Genomic DNA, 14,479 nt, shown 5'->3' on the forward strand with positions numbered 1-14,479 from the left:
ACCAAATCAGTGCGGTCCGTGCTGGGTTCAGAGAGCCCACTTCTTCCCTCCCTCGGCGCAGCTGCGGTACGTTTCTGCGCGGTCCGTGCCAGCCCCCAGCAAAGTATATAGACTCGGGATTTTCAGTCATTTTTCCACTTTTCAAAAACCCAAAACCTAAGAGGCGATTTTTCAAACAACTTTTCTTCTCCAAAATGATTGGTAAGTGATTTCTAACTTAATTTCTTTATTCCTTGACATCCTTTAACATGATTTCAACTTGAATCAAGGATTTTCATAAATGGGAATTGGGGGTTTTGGTTAGAACTTAGTTTTTTCTTAAATTTGGGGAGTTGGACCTCAAATTGAGGTCCGATTTCAACACTAAGCATATATTTGGATTCATGGGGGATGGGTAACCGGGTTTTGGTCCGAACCTCGAGTTTTGACCACGTGGGTCCGGGGGTATTTTTGACCTTTTTGGGAAAAAACCTTGTAAAAACTATTTTTTATGCATTGGGGTTAGTTCCAATAGTAAGTATTAATGCATTCAAGTAATTTGTGACTAGATTCGAGCGGTTGGGTGGTGAATTCGAGGTGTAAAGCTATTCAAGAAGCGTGAGTTGAGTTTGGAGCATTCGAGGTAAGTTGCTTGTCTAACCTTGTGTGGGGGACCTTTCCCCTTAGGATGTGCTATATTTGATAATTCAAATGCCCTATACGTGAGGTGACGAGCGCGTACTTGAGCTAATTGTTGAAAATCCGGTTTTTCCTTAAGTATTTCAATTGAGTTCTTTTCTTGTTTTATTCTACTTGTGAATTTAGCATGTTACTAGTTTAGAAAGACATGTTTAGTTGACTTAATTGCCTATTTCCTTAAATTGCCTGAACTGCATTACGTGAAGCATGTTAGGCTAGAAGTAAATGTTTACTGGGTACGAAATTAGCGTTTAATTTAATATTCTTGTGTTGCTGCTATGTGTTTTAAATTGGGACTACGGGTAAGATTCCCGGGAGATTCCCCCTGCACATATACTTTGGGACTACGGGCTAGATTCCCGGGAGATTCCCCCTACACATTTACTTTGGGACTACGGGCTAGATTCCCGGGAGATCCCCTCGCATATATATTGAGGATACCAAGAGATCCCTGGCATATATTGAGGATACCGAGAGATCCTCGGGATACCAAGAGATCCCTAGCACGTAAATTGAGGATACCGAGAGATCCTCGGGATACTAAGAGATCCCTGACATATATTGAGGATACCAAGAGATCCTCGGGATACCAAGAGATCCTCAATTGCACTGTTTATCTTATCCTGTCATCTTTATATTTTATTTAACCTCAGTAGGGCCCTGACCTTCCTCGTCACTACCCAACCGAGGTTAGGCTTGGCACTTGCTGAGTACCGTTGTGGTGTACTCACGCCTCTTCTGCGCATGTTTTCATGTGCAGATCCAGGTACCTCTACTCAGGCGCACTATCAGTGAGGCAGGAGGACTACAGAGACTTTGAGGTAGATCTGCTGCGTCCGCAGACCGACGAGTCTCCCTCTTTATTCTATCTTTAGTACTTAGTTCTCTTTCTTTCCGTTTGTTAGATATTTTGGAGTTTGGAGCCTCACTATACATTTCTGTAGCCTGTGTTTTCCCATGAGTTTCCAGATTTTGGGATTGTTTTAGTCTTGAGATATTGAGTCGTATATGCCGAGCGGCATTCAGTACAATTTCCTTTTTAGATAATTAAATATGGCATTCTATTTTTCCGCAATTATTATGTTTCCGCAAGTGTTAGGCTTACTTGGTCACGGAGACTAGGTGCCGTCATGACATATTCACGGTTGGTGAACTAGGGTCGTGACAAGTTGGTATCAGAGCCCTCGGTTTATAGGAGTCAAGTATACAGGCCGGTTTATTAGAGTCTCGTTGATCGGTACGAAGACGTCTGTACTTATCTACGAGAGGCTATGTAACTGTTTAGGAAAAAATCTTCACTTCATTGATCTCCTTATTGTGCGATATTTTTGACATCAATTCTAAACTTCTGTCTTCTATTCTCTCACAGATGGTGATGACACGTGCTACTCGGGATGATCAGGCACCCGCAACCCCTCCTGCAGCCGTCAGAGGCAGGGGTTGGGGCAGAGGCCGTGGACGTGCACGGGGTGCAGATCCAGTCGGAGTTCAGGCACCCGACACGCCTACAACCACTACTACTCCAGCCCTTCAGGAGACATTGGCACAGTTTATAAGTATGTACACCACGCTGGCTCAGGCAGGGTTGTTTCCCCTTCCGCCCGCACTCCTGAACAGCGAGTGCAGGTTGAGAAGGTCCCAGAGATCATTCCTGTACAGACTGCAGTTCCAGTTCAGCCCGAGGATGGGGCAGTTGCTTCTGAGGATGAGCAGCGGAGACTCGAGAGGTTCAAGAAGTATGATCCTCCAGTTTTCAGTGGACTAGCGACAGATGATGCCTTGGGATTTCTGGAGGATTGCCATCGTATTCTTCATACTATGGTTATTACTGGATCGGGCGGGGTTTCTTTCACTGCTTTCCAACTTCGGGGAGCCACCTATGAGTGGTGGCGCACCTATGAGTTAGACAGTCCAGACGAGGCCGCTTCACTGACTTGGACCCAGTTCTCAGCCATGTTTTTGAGAGAGTTCGTCCCTCAGAGCCTCAGGGACGCATGGCATGCAGAGTTTGAGCATTTGCGCCAGGGTGCTATGACTATTTCAGAGTATGCTATCCGTTACAGAAGATTGGCTAGGCATGCACCAGCCTTGGTTGCTACTGTCCGCAAGAGGGTTCGCCGGTTTATTGAGGGGCTTATTCCTCCCATCAGATCTAGCATGGCTCGTGAGTTGGAGATGGATATTTCTTATCAGCAGATAGTGAGCATTGCTAGGAGGGTTGAGGGTATGCATGCTAGGGAGAGAGAGGAGAGGGAGGCCAAGAGGTCTCGTGAGTCGGGCCATTTTTCTGGTGCCCGTACCCCAGCTGCATGTCGTCATGGTAGGGGCTATATGAGTCGCCCCGTTCATTCAGCTCTTCTAGCAGCCAGTAATGCTCCAGCTCCTCCCAGATCTCAGGAGCCATATTATGCACCTCTAGTTTCTAGCGCGCCTCCTGCGCGGGGTGCTTTCAGAGGTCAGCCTAGCAGACCTGGCCCTAGCCAGTCACAGCCACCGCGTCCTCCCAGAGCTTGTTTCGAGTGTGGTGACACATGCCACGTGTTGAGGGATTGCCCTAGACTTGGGAGGGGTGCACCTCTACACACTTTTCAGCCACAGCGTGCCCCGCAGAGTTCTCAGGCTATGGTTACAGCTCCAGTTGCTACCCCACCTACTCAGCCAGCTAGAGGTGGAGGTCGGGTAGGTAGAGGTCGCCCTAGAGGGGGAGGCCAGGCCAGATACTATGCCCTTCCTGCCCGTACCGAGGCTGTTGCCTCCGATTCTGTCATCACAGGTATTATACTGGTTTGTCATAGAGATGCATCGGTTCTATTCGATCCAGGCTCCACTTATTCTTATGTGTCTTCTTATTTTGCTCCGCATTTGGGTGTAGCCCGAGATTCGTTGAGTTCTCCTGTTTATGTATCTACTCCTGTGGGAGATTCTATTGTTGTGGACCGTGTTTATCGGTCGTGTTTGGTCACTATTCGTGGTTTTGAGACCAGAGCAGACCTATTGTTGCTCAACATGGTTGATTTTGATATTATTCTGGGCATGGACTGGTTGTCGCCCAATTATGCTACTCTTGATTGTCACGCCAAGACCATGACGCTGGCTATGCCAGGTATTCCGCGTGTTGAGTGGAGTGGTACTTTAGATCACACTCCCAGTAGAGTTATCTCTTTTCTTAAAGCTCAGCGTATGGTTGGAAAGGGGTGTGCCGCATACTTAGCTTATGTGAGAGACGTCAGTATTGATACTCCTTCAGTTGATTCAGTTCCAGTAGTACGAGATTTTCCCGATGTGTTTCCAGCTGATCTTCCAGGCATGCCGCCTGATAGAGATATTGATTTTGGCATTGATCTGTTGCCGGGCACTCAGCCCATTTCTATTCCCCCATATCGTTTGGCTCCTCCTGAGTTGAAGGAGTTGAAGGATCAGTTGCAAGAATTGCTTGATAAGGGTTTTATTCGGCCCAGTGTATCGCCTTGGGGTGCTCTTGTCTTGTTTGTAAAGAAAAAAGATGGTTCTATGCGTATGTGTGTTGATTATCGCCAGTTGAACAAAGTTACAGTTAAGAACCGTTATCCTTTGCCTCGTATCGATGATCTGTTTGACCAGCTTCAGGGTGCACGGGTGTTTTCTAAGATTGATTTGCGCTCAGGTTACCATCAGTTGAAGATTCGAGAACCAGATATCCCGAAGACTGCTTTCAGGACTACGTATGGCCATTACGAGTTCCTTGTTATGTCATTTGGGCTGACCAATGCCCCAGTAGCCTTTATGCATTTGATGCACAGTGTGTTCCGGCCATATCTTGACTCGTTCGTCATTGTCTTTATTTATGATATTCTGGTGTATTCCCGGAGTCGGGAAGATCATGAGCAGCACCTGGGAACTGTGCTTCAGACTCTGAGAGAGAAAAAGTTATATGTTAAGTTCTCGAAATGTGAGTTTTGGTTGGATTCAGTGGCATTCTTAGGCCACGTGATTTCGAGTGAAGGTATTTAGGTGGATCCGAAGAAGGTAGAGGCCATGCAAAGTTGGCCCAGACCATCCTCAGCTACCAAAATTCGCAGTTTCCTTGGTTTGGCTGGCTACTACCGTCGTTTTATGGAGGGGTTTTCATCGATTGTAGCCCTTATGACCAGGTTGACCCAGAAGGGTGCTCCATTTCAGTGGACGGAGGAGTGTGAGGCGAGCTTTCAGAAGCTCAAGACAGCCTTGACCACAACCCCAATTTTGATACTGCCTACAGGTTCGGGGTCTTATATAGTCTATTGTGATGCCTCGAGGGTTGGCCTCGGAGCGGTGTTGATGCAGGATGGTAGGGTAATTGCCTACACGTCCATACAGTTGAAGATACATGAGAAGAACTACCCTGTTCACGACCTTGAGTTAGCCGCCATTGTTCACGCCCTAAAGATTTGGTGCCATTATTTATATGGTGTGACGTATGAGGTGTTCACGGATCATAAGAGTCTTCAGTATTTGTTCAAGCAAAAGGAGTTGAATTTGAGGCGGAGGATGTGGTTGGAATTGTTGAAAGATTATGACATCACTATCTTATATCACCCAGGAAAGGCCAATGTGGTGGCCGATGCCTTGAGTAGGAAGTCAGCCAGTATGGGCAGTCTTGCTTATATCCCGGTCGGTGAGAGACCGCTTGCTTTGGACGTTCAGGCTTTGGCAAATCAGTTTGTGAGGTTGGAAATTTCTAGCCTAGTCGAGTATTAGCTTGCACGGTCGCTCGTTCTTCGTTATTGGAGCATATCCGTGATCGGCAGTTCGATGATCCCCATTTGTGTGACTTGAGAGACACGGTACAACGTGGAGGTGCCAAGAAAGTGACCTTGGGAGATGATGGTGTATTGAGATTGCAGGGTCAAGTTTGTGCGCCTAATGTGGATGGGCTTCAGGAATTGATTTTAGAGGAGGCCCATAGCTCCCGGTACTCTATTCATCCGGGCGTCGCGAAGATGTATCAGGATTTACGGCAGCATTATTGGTGGCGTAGAATGAAGAAAGATATTGTGGAATATGTGGCACGGTGTTTGAATTGTCAGCAGGTTAAGTATGAGCATCAGAGACCTGGTGGGTTGTTTCAGAGGATTGAGCTTCCCGAGTGGAAGTGGGAGTGAATCACTATGGACTTCGTTATTGGACTTCCGTTGACTCTGAAGAAGCTTGACGCGGTTTGGGTTATTGTTGATAGGCTGACCAAGTCAGCGCATTTTATTCCCGTTTCAGCCACCTATTCATCCGAGAGATTAGCTGAGATTTACATCAGAGAGATCGTCCGCCTTCATGGGGTGCCCATATCTATCATTTCGCACCGGGGTCCGCAGTTCACCTCGCATTTCTGGAGAGCAGTTCAGCGAGAGTTAGGCACCCAGGTGCAGTTGAGCACATCATTTCATCCCCAGACGGACGGTTAGTCCGAGAGGACTATTCAGATTTTTGAAGACATGCTCCGAGCCTGTGTTATTGATTTTGGAGGCTCGTGGGACTAGTTTTTGCCTTTAACAGAGTTCGTCTACAACAACAGCTACCAGTCCAGCATCCAGATGGCTCCGTATGAGGCGTTGTATGGTAAGCGATGTCAGTCTCCAGTTGGATGGTTTGAGCCGGGAGAGGCTCGATTATTGGGTACTGATTTGGTTCAGGAGGCCTTGGATAAAGTCCAAATTATTCATGATAGACTTCGTACAGCTCAGTCCAGACAGAAGAGTTATGCAGATCGCAAGGTCAGAGATGTTGCTTTCATGGTTGGTGAGCGGGTATTGCTCCGTGTATCGCCTATAAAGGGCGTGATGAGATTTGGGAAGAAGGGCAAGCTCAGCCCTAGGTTCATCGAACAATTTGAGATTCTTGATCGTGTGGGAGAGGTGGCTTATAGACTTGCCTTGCCACCTAGCTTGTCAGCTGTGCATCCTGTGTTTCATGTATCTATACTCCGGAAGTATCACGGCGATCTATCGCACGTGTTGGATTTCAGCACTGTCCAATTGGACAAGGATCTGTCATATGAGGAGGAGCCGATGGCTATTCTATACCGGCAGGTTCGACAGTTAAGGTCGAAGAGTTTTCCTTCAGTGCGTGTTCAGTGGAGAGGTCAGCCTCTTGAGGCATCGACCTGGGAGTCCGAGTCTGATATGCGGAGCCGTTACCCTCATTTATTTTCCAACTCAGGTACTTCTTTCTTTTGTCCGTTCGAGGACGAACGGTTGTTTTAGAGGTGGAGAATGTGACGACCCAAAGGGTCATCACCGTAATTCTTCCTTGTTTCGTGCTTCCAAGGCCTTGAAAACCTCGCTGTTAGTTGCCTCGATTTGCTTGCGTAATCCGGGCGCGTAGCCGGAAAGCTTTTATGTTGAAATATGCGAATTATGTGAAAAATTTGATGAATTTTGATATTAATATGCATAATATTGACTTCGGTCAACATTTTGGGTAAACGGACCCGGACCTGTGATTCGACGGTCCCGGAGGGTCCGTAGAAAAATATGAGACTTGGGAGTGTGCCCGGAATCAAATTCCGAGGTCCCAAGCCCGAGAAATGAATTTTTGTGTGAAATTGTTTTCTGAAATTAAGGAAAAGGAAGAAGAAAATTGATTAGAAAACTGTGGTATCGGGCTCGTATTTTGGTTCCGACGGTCGGTACGAGTCTTAAATATGTTTTAAGCACTATCTGTAAAGTTTGGCTAAAAACAGACGACATATGGCGTGTTTCGGACTTAAAATGGGGAATTTGAGTTTTATAAAAGTTGAAAGAAAATCATGTGTTTCGAGGCTTGATCCTATGTATATGATGTCGTTTTGGCAATTTGATCGCACGAGTAAGTCCGTAAGGTATTTTCGAGATCATATGAATGTTTGGTTTGGAGCCCCGAGGGCTCGGGTGAGTTTTGAGTGGGGCTCGGGAAGTCTTAGACATTAAAAATGCAGGTTCAGATATTGCAGGCCCCAGTGCGGCCTCGGCCTTTTCCGCGCGGTCCGCGGTGGCAGCCACGCGGCCGCAGTGCTTTTCAGCGCGGTCCGCGCTAGCAGCCACGCGGCCGCGGTGCTTTTCTGTGCGGTCCGCGTGGTGGGGTTCAGAGGGTCGGTAACCAGGTCGACCAGCGCGACCGCGCACCAAATCAGTGCGGTCCGCGCTGGGTGGGTTCAGAGAGCCCACTTCTTCCCTCCCTCGGCGCGGCCGTGGTACGTTTCTGCGCGGTCCGCACTAGCCCCCAGCAAAGTATATAGACTCGGGATTTTCAGTCATTTTTTCACTTTTCAAAAACCCAAAACCTAAGAGGCGATTTTCCAAACAACTTTTCCTCTCCAAAACGATTGGTAAGTGATTTCTAACTTAATTTCTTTATTCCTTGACATCTTTTAACATGATTTCAACTTGAATCAAGGATTTTCATAAATGGGAATTGGGGGTTTTGGTTAGAACTTAGGTTTTTCTTAAATTTGGGGAGTTGGACCTCAAATTGAGGTCCGATTTCAACACTAAGCATATATTTGGATTCATGGGGGGATGGGTAACCGGGTTTTGGTCCGAACCTCGAATTTCGACCACGTGGGTCCGGGGGTATTTTTGACCTTTTTGGGAAAAAATCTTGTAAAAACTATTTTTTTTATGCATTGGGGTTAGTTCCAATAGCAAGTATTAATTCATTCAAGTAATTTGTGACTAGATTCGAGCGGTTGGGTGGTGAATTCGAGGGGTAAAGCTATTCTAGAAGCGTGAGTTGAGTTTGGAGCATTCGAGGTAAGTGGCTTGTCTAACCTTGTGTGGGTGACATTTTCCCTTAGGATGTGCTATATTTGATAATTGAAATGCCCTGTACGTGAGGTGACGAGCGCGTACTTGAGCTAATTGTTGAAAATCCGGTTTTTCCTTAAGTATTTCAATTGAGTTCTTTTCTTGTTTTATTCTACTTGTGAATTTAGCTTGTTGCTAGTCTAGAAAGGCATGTTTAGTTGACTTAATTGCTTATTTGCTTAAATTGCCTGAACTGCATTACGTGAAGCATGTTAGGCTAGAAGTAAATGTTTACTGGGTACAGAATTAGCATTTAATTTAATATTCTTGTGTTGCTGCTCTGTGTTTTAAATTGGCTACGGGTTAGATTCCCGGGAGATTCCCCCTGCACATTTACTTTGGGACTACGGGCTAGATTCCCGGGAGATTCCCCCTACACATTTACTTTGGGACTACGGGCTAGATTCCCGGGAGATCCCCTCGCATATATATTGAGGATACCAAAAGATCCCTGGCATATATTGAGGATACCGAGAGATCCTCGGGATACCAAGAGATCCCTAACACGTAAATTGAGGATACTGAGAGATCCGCGGGATATTAAGAGATCCCTGGCATATATTGAGGATACCAAGAGATCCTCGGGATACCAAGAGATCCCTAGTACATGTTGAGGATACTAAGAGATCCTCGGGATACTTAGAGATCCTCGGTTACTTCCCTTGTGGTTTGCTTTCACCTCTGTTTCCGTTATTGTACTCTTATTATCCTGTATAGATTCTTATTGTAGATTCTCAATTGCACTGTTTATCTTATCCTGCCATCTTTATATTTTATTTAACCTCAGTAGGGCCCTGACCTTCCTCGTCACTACCCAACCGAGGTTAGGCTTGGTACTTGCTGAGTATCGTTGTGGTGTAATCACGCCTCTTCTGTGCATGGTTTCATGTGCAGATCCAGGTACCTCTACTTAGGCGCACTATCAGTGAGGCAGGAGGACTACGGAGACTTCGAGGTAGATCTGCTGCGTCCGCAGACCGACGAGTCTCCCTCTTTATTCTATCTTTAGTACTTAGTTCTCTTTCCTTCCGTTTGTTAGATATTCTAGAGTTTGGAGCCTCACTATACATTTCTGTAGCCTGTGTTTTCCCCTGAGTTTCCAGATTTTGGGATTGTTTTAGTCTTGAGATATTGAGTCGTATATGCCGAGCGACATTCAGTACAATTTCCTTTTTAGATAATTAAATATGGTATTCTATTTTTCCGCAATTATTATGTTTTCGCAAGTGTTAGGCTTACCTGGTCACGGATACTAGGTGCCGTCATGACATGTTCACGGTTGGTGAACTAGGGTCGTGACAAAAGGTAAAAGTGCAGTAATGGAAGGACCATAATAATGATAACTGGCACTTCGTGAATAGTGGAGCCGTAAAAAAGCCTTGAAAAGGGCTGCAAAACTGCAGAACGAATGGAAAAATGACACGTGTAAGGAACATTAAATGGAAGCGACAATTGAAGCGTCAATTTTGTCATAGCATTAATGGTGACAAAAATTTTCTTTTAATGAAATCCACTTCCCAAATATTCAACTGATGAATAAATGGAAAGTGGGGGGACTATATGTATTGGAAAAAATTGTAATTAATATAAAGGTGACGTGTCGAGACACGTAGACTGGTCAAATGGTCAAAGAATTACAACTAGCTAAGAGGCACGAGTTGCAACAGATACGAACAAATGACAGAGGAAGAGGCACGGGCAATTATTCAAATAACTCAGCACCCGTACCTATCTAAGTCATTTATGTCCGAGAATCAAAAGGAATGAATCTGACAATAGAAAAAAGTGCAGATACGGCATTTAATAGGCACTAAATATGAAATACGTTAGAGGATTTGTATTGAATGTAATGATTATGTAACGTAGCATTCAATATCTTTAATTACTCATAATAGCCTTATTATGATTTGGGCAAAACGTATATCTCCAAGATATCTATAAAAGGGAGATATCTGATCAATTGTAAGGACACGAAACACTATTGGAATAAACTTTGGTTTACTTGTTTTTCTCTTGATTACTCTCTTGCTACCTAAATTACTTCCTTTTATACATTCTTTTGATTTTCAGTAACTCGTGTTCTTCTAAATTCTAGCTTTGACTAAAATTTTATTTTTTGGTTAAACACTAAAACCAAGTGCTCTTCTTCTAAGCCTAAAAATTTATTTTTTGTCTTTATCTCATGTATGGTTGGAGCAAAAGAAATATTAGCAGGAACACAATAAACAAATTTGCTTTTATCAGTGATAGGTCTAGTAACAATATTTTTATCAATATATTCTAATTTCTAAGTATTGAGGTACTTACCTGTAGTAACATCAAAAATTTTAACATTTATACCTAGAGCTTGAGCTGCTTTGATAGGGCTAGTCCTCTGCTGTGAAGTACTTTTCTTCTTCTTAGGAAATATCACAGTTTGCCACTCTTCCTCAGCTTTGTCTTCCTTTTTCTTATCTAGACATAAGTTGGTCTGTTGGACTTCTAATGCTGAGTAGGGACAATGTAGGAGTATATGGCCTAATTTCCTGCAGAATTTGCATAATAAACTATCCCCTCATATAAAATAACTTATATATGTGATCCAATAAAGATGTGAGATTTAACTTATTGATCTAGAGGGAGTTTAACATATAATCTTGCGTAACGACCTCGTAAAGTAGCAGATGTACATGCATCAATTTTTAATAATCTTTCAATTTTATTTCCAATCTTCGTCAATATAATTCCATCATAAAATTCAGTTGGAAGTTGTGGAAGACAAACCCAAACCGCAGTAAAACTTTGTCTTGCCTAAGAGGCCATGAAGTTCAGCTTCTATTTTTGCACATATAAGAAATGACCATTGATAAACCAAGGTCCATTCTTCAGAGCCTAGCTCATGTTCTTCTCTTTACTAAATTTAACAATATAATAATCTTCTCCAAGATCTATTAACGGAAATTTTTCAGTCATTCTCCACAAATTTTGTATCTTTTTTTTAAGGCAGTGATAGAGGATTCTCTTACCCATAAGCTTGATAATAACTGAAAATTTCCAAGGCTCATAGATGCGTTGTATATATTAGGGAGATAGCTGGATGGAGTTATCTTCATTTATTATTTCTCCTCCCGAATTATCTCCATTGGCTGATATACTAATATCCATTGGACATGAGATATTTTCTGTGGTATCATGAATGCTATGCCCGTCAGCAAGTAATTTTTCTTAAAGAAGGGATTGGTCTTATCTATAGTTTGGTTTAATTCATTGTTAGTAATATCAAGAGGTTTTGGGGGGATGGAAGAGGTTAGTTGTTGATATTCTAGTTGATTATCCATTGGCAAGTAGTAGGAATAGTGTTAATGGATTGTTTTAGATTTCTAGAGAGAAGGCCTCTCTCAAAGGACAGACTTCCCAGAAACTCCAGGCATAGGCATTTCTATCACTAACTCTAGCATAGAAATTGACAGGTATCTTCAATTACAGTATGTTTTTCTACCCTATTTTTTGTTTTGTATAATGTTATTTCTACAAATGGGTCTTTCATCTTCCCCATTTTTGGGGTTTGTATAATCTGTAATTTTTGTGTGTTTTTCAATTGCATTCTATTAGATTTGGGTTTTCTCTGTTTATTTGAGATTTTTTTGTTGAATTAATAGGAAATATAAATTTTCTACACCATGTTGTATGAGAATTTATACACATGTATGGTGATTTTAAGGTTTGGTGTTAGAGCAAAAATTTTGTAAATTGTCTTTTCCGGTTGTTTTTTCTCCTCTTATTTTATCACTTTTGTTTTTCCTTTCAGTTGAGCCTATCAATTCTACTCACTGCTCGTTGAACTTTTTCCCTCTACTGCTGACCCACTAAACCCATTGAATTATTTCAGCATTTGAAAATTGTAAGTCCTTAAAAATAAAAACTAAAAAGGATTTGACAGGGGCATTAAAAAAGGTAAAAATCTTTCATTCTATGGTTAGTTGACACCCCTGCTGTTCCTAAGCCAAGTTAATGTGTGAGAATATGTTGGAGAATATACTTATTTCACATCATATAAGAGTTACCAAAATGGTTTCTAAGAATTTGAGTTTCTCTCTCAATTCAAGGTATCTACCCCTCGCTTTTGAAATTTACTCTATTTCGTAACCTAAAATCCTCTGAAACAAACAAGAAGAATAAAGAGATTAAAATAGATAGAAGAATTGACAATTTATTTACTTTGTTTCTCTATCTCAAATCTGCGAGTACTTCATGAAATTTATAATAATCTTCTCATAAGATATTTGGTTATGTATGTTCTTTGTTAGAATTCATTAATTTTTTCATTTCTAGTTCTGTTCACTTATTGTCACAACCCAAAAACCAATCCTGTCGTGATGGCGCCTATTGTGGTACTAAGCAAGACGACACATTACCAAAACAAGCGATATTTACATTTTTAAGATTAAACCAAAGCTATTTAACAATAAACCTTCATAATGAGTTTAAATAAAAAAAATGCGGAAAGAATGCCCGACATCGGGGTGTCACTAGTCATGAGCATCTACTACAACTGACAACATCAAGACTAACATAGCCTGGAAATAACTGATTGCAACTAAGGGAGGATAATGAGGGAGAAAAGTAGGGCTGCGATCACCAGACAACTACCTTGCTAGCTCCGATGGATCTGTCACTAAATAATCAACACTCGCTACCGGGTCTAGAAATACCTGAATCTGCACACAAGGTGCATGGAGTAACGTGAGTATGCCAACTCAGTAAGTAACCAAAGTAAATAAAGGCTGAGCAGTAGTGTTGAGCAATAAAGCAAATAAAGTTCATATCATTAAATCTCAGTAAAATACAACAGGCTTTTAAAACCATAGTTTGAATCAAATCATTTCGTTTAAACTCAGTTTCAGTAAAATCATTTGAAGATATTTTTCAACAGTTCTCAAACAGAGGCTCAGTGCAACAGTGAGCAAAAATAATGAAAACATAACCAGCCCCTCGGACAAACATTACTCGTATACAGCCCCTCAGGCAAACATAAATCATAAAACAATCCCTCGGGCAAACATGAATCATAAAACAACCCCTCGGACAAACATGAGTCATAAACAGCCCCTCGAGCAAACCTTACCATCACTCATATACAACCCCTCGGGTAAACCTCATAATCACTCGTAATCAGCCCCTCGGGCATAAGATCACTCAGAATTAGGATACCCGCGCACACTGGGGTGTGCCGACTCCGGAAGGGCTCCTTCTGCCCAAGCGCTGTAACAAGCCACCTCGTGGTATAAATCAATCAGGCCATCGGTCTCACTCAATCATAAATTAGTAACAACATGCTGCGGCACAGAGTCTGATCCCATAAATATCCTTACAAATCTGGCCCTCGACCTCACTCAGTCATAAACCTCTCAAGCCACTCGGGCTATCAGTAAAAACAAGGTACTCATCCCAAAACAATATTTTGCATCAAAACAGAGTAATAAAGACTGAGTTATGAAATCAATAAGTATAACATGACTGAGTATAAATTTTCAACCAAAAACAGTGAGAGGATAATAAGAAAAAAGGTAAAAATATCGCGGTATAGCCAGTTTTCGGAATGGTCATTTAAAAATAGCCAGCATTTACGAAGTCAATGAAAAATAACCACTATTTTTCTGCAATAAAGAGTGGTCCAACATAATATACTGGAGTTCGGTGCACCTGTATATGAACTCCAGCATATTATGCTGGACCGATATACTTTGCGGACTCCATTATAATATACTGGAGACTGGAGCACCGATGCTCCAAACTCCAGTATATTATACTGGACAATTATACTTGCTTGAACTCCAGTATATTATGCTGGAGTTCTAGTGTACTTATGCTGGAACTCCATCATATTATGCTGGAGTTCCAACATACTTATCCTGGAACTCCAGTATAATATGCTGGAGTTCAAGCATACTTATGCTGGAACTCCAGTATAATATACTGGCGTATTTTCCGAGTTTTGAACAGTGTTTTTGCTCAAATTTATCTTT

This window comes from Nicotiana tabacum, chromosome 6 (genome assembly GCF_000715075.1).
Source record: "Nicotiana tabacum cultivar K326 chromosome 6, ASM71507v2, whole genome shotgun sequence".
In the NCBI taxonomy this organism is placed as follows: Eukaryota; Viridiplantae; Streptophyta; class Magnoliopsida; order Solanales; family Solanaceae; genus Nicotiana; species Nicotiana tabacum.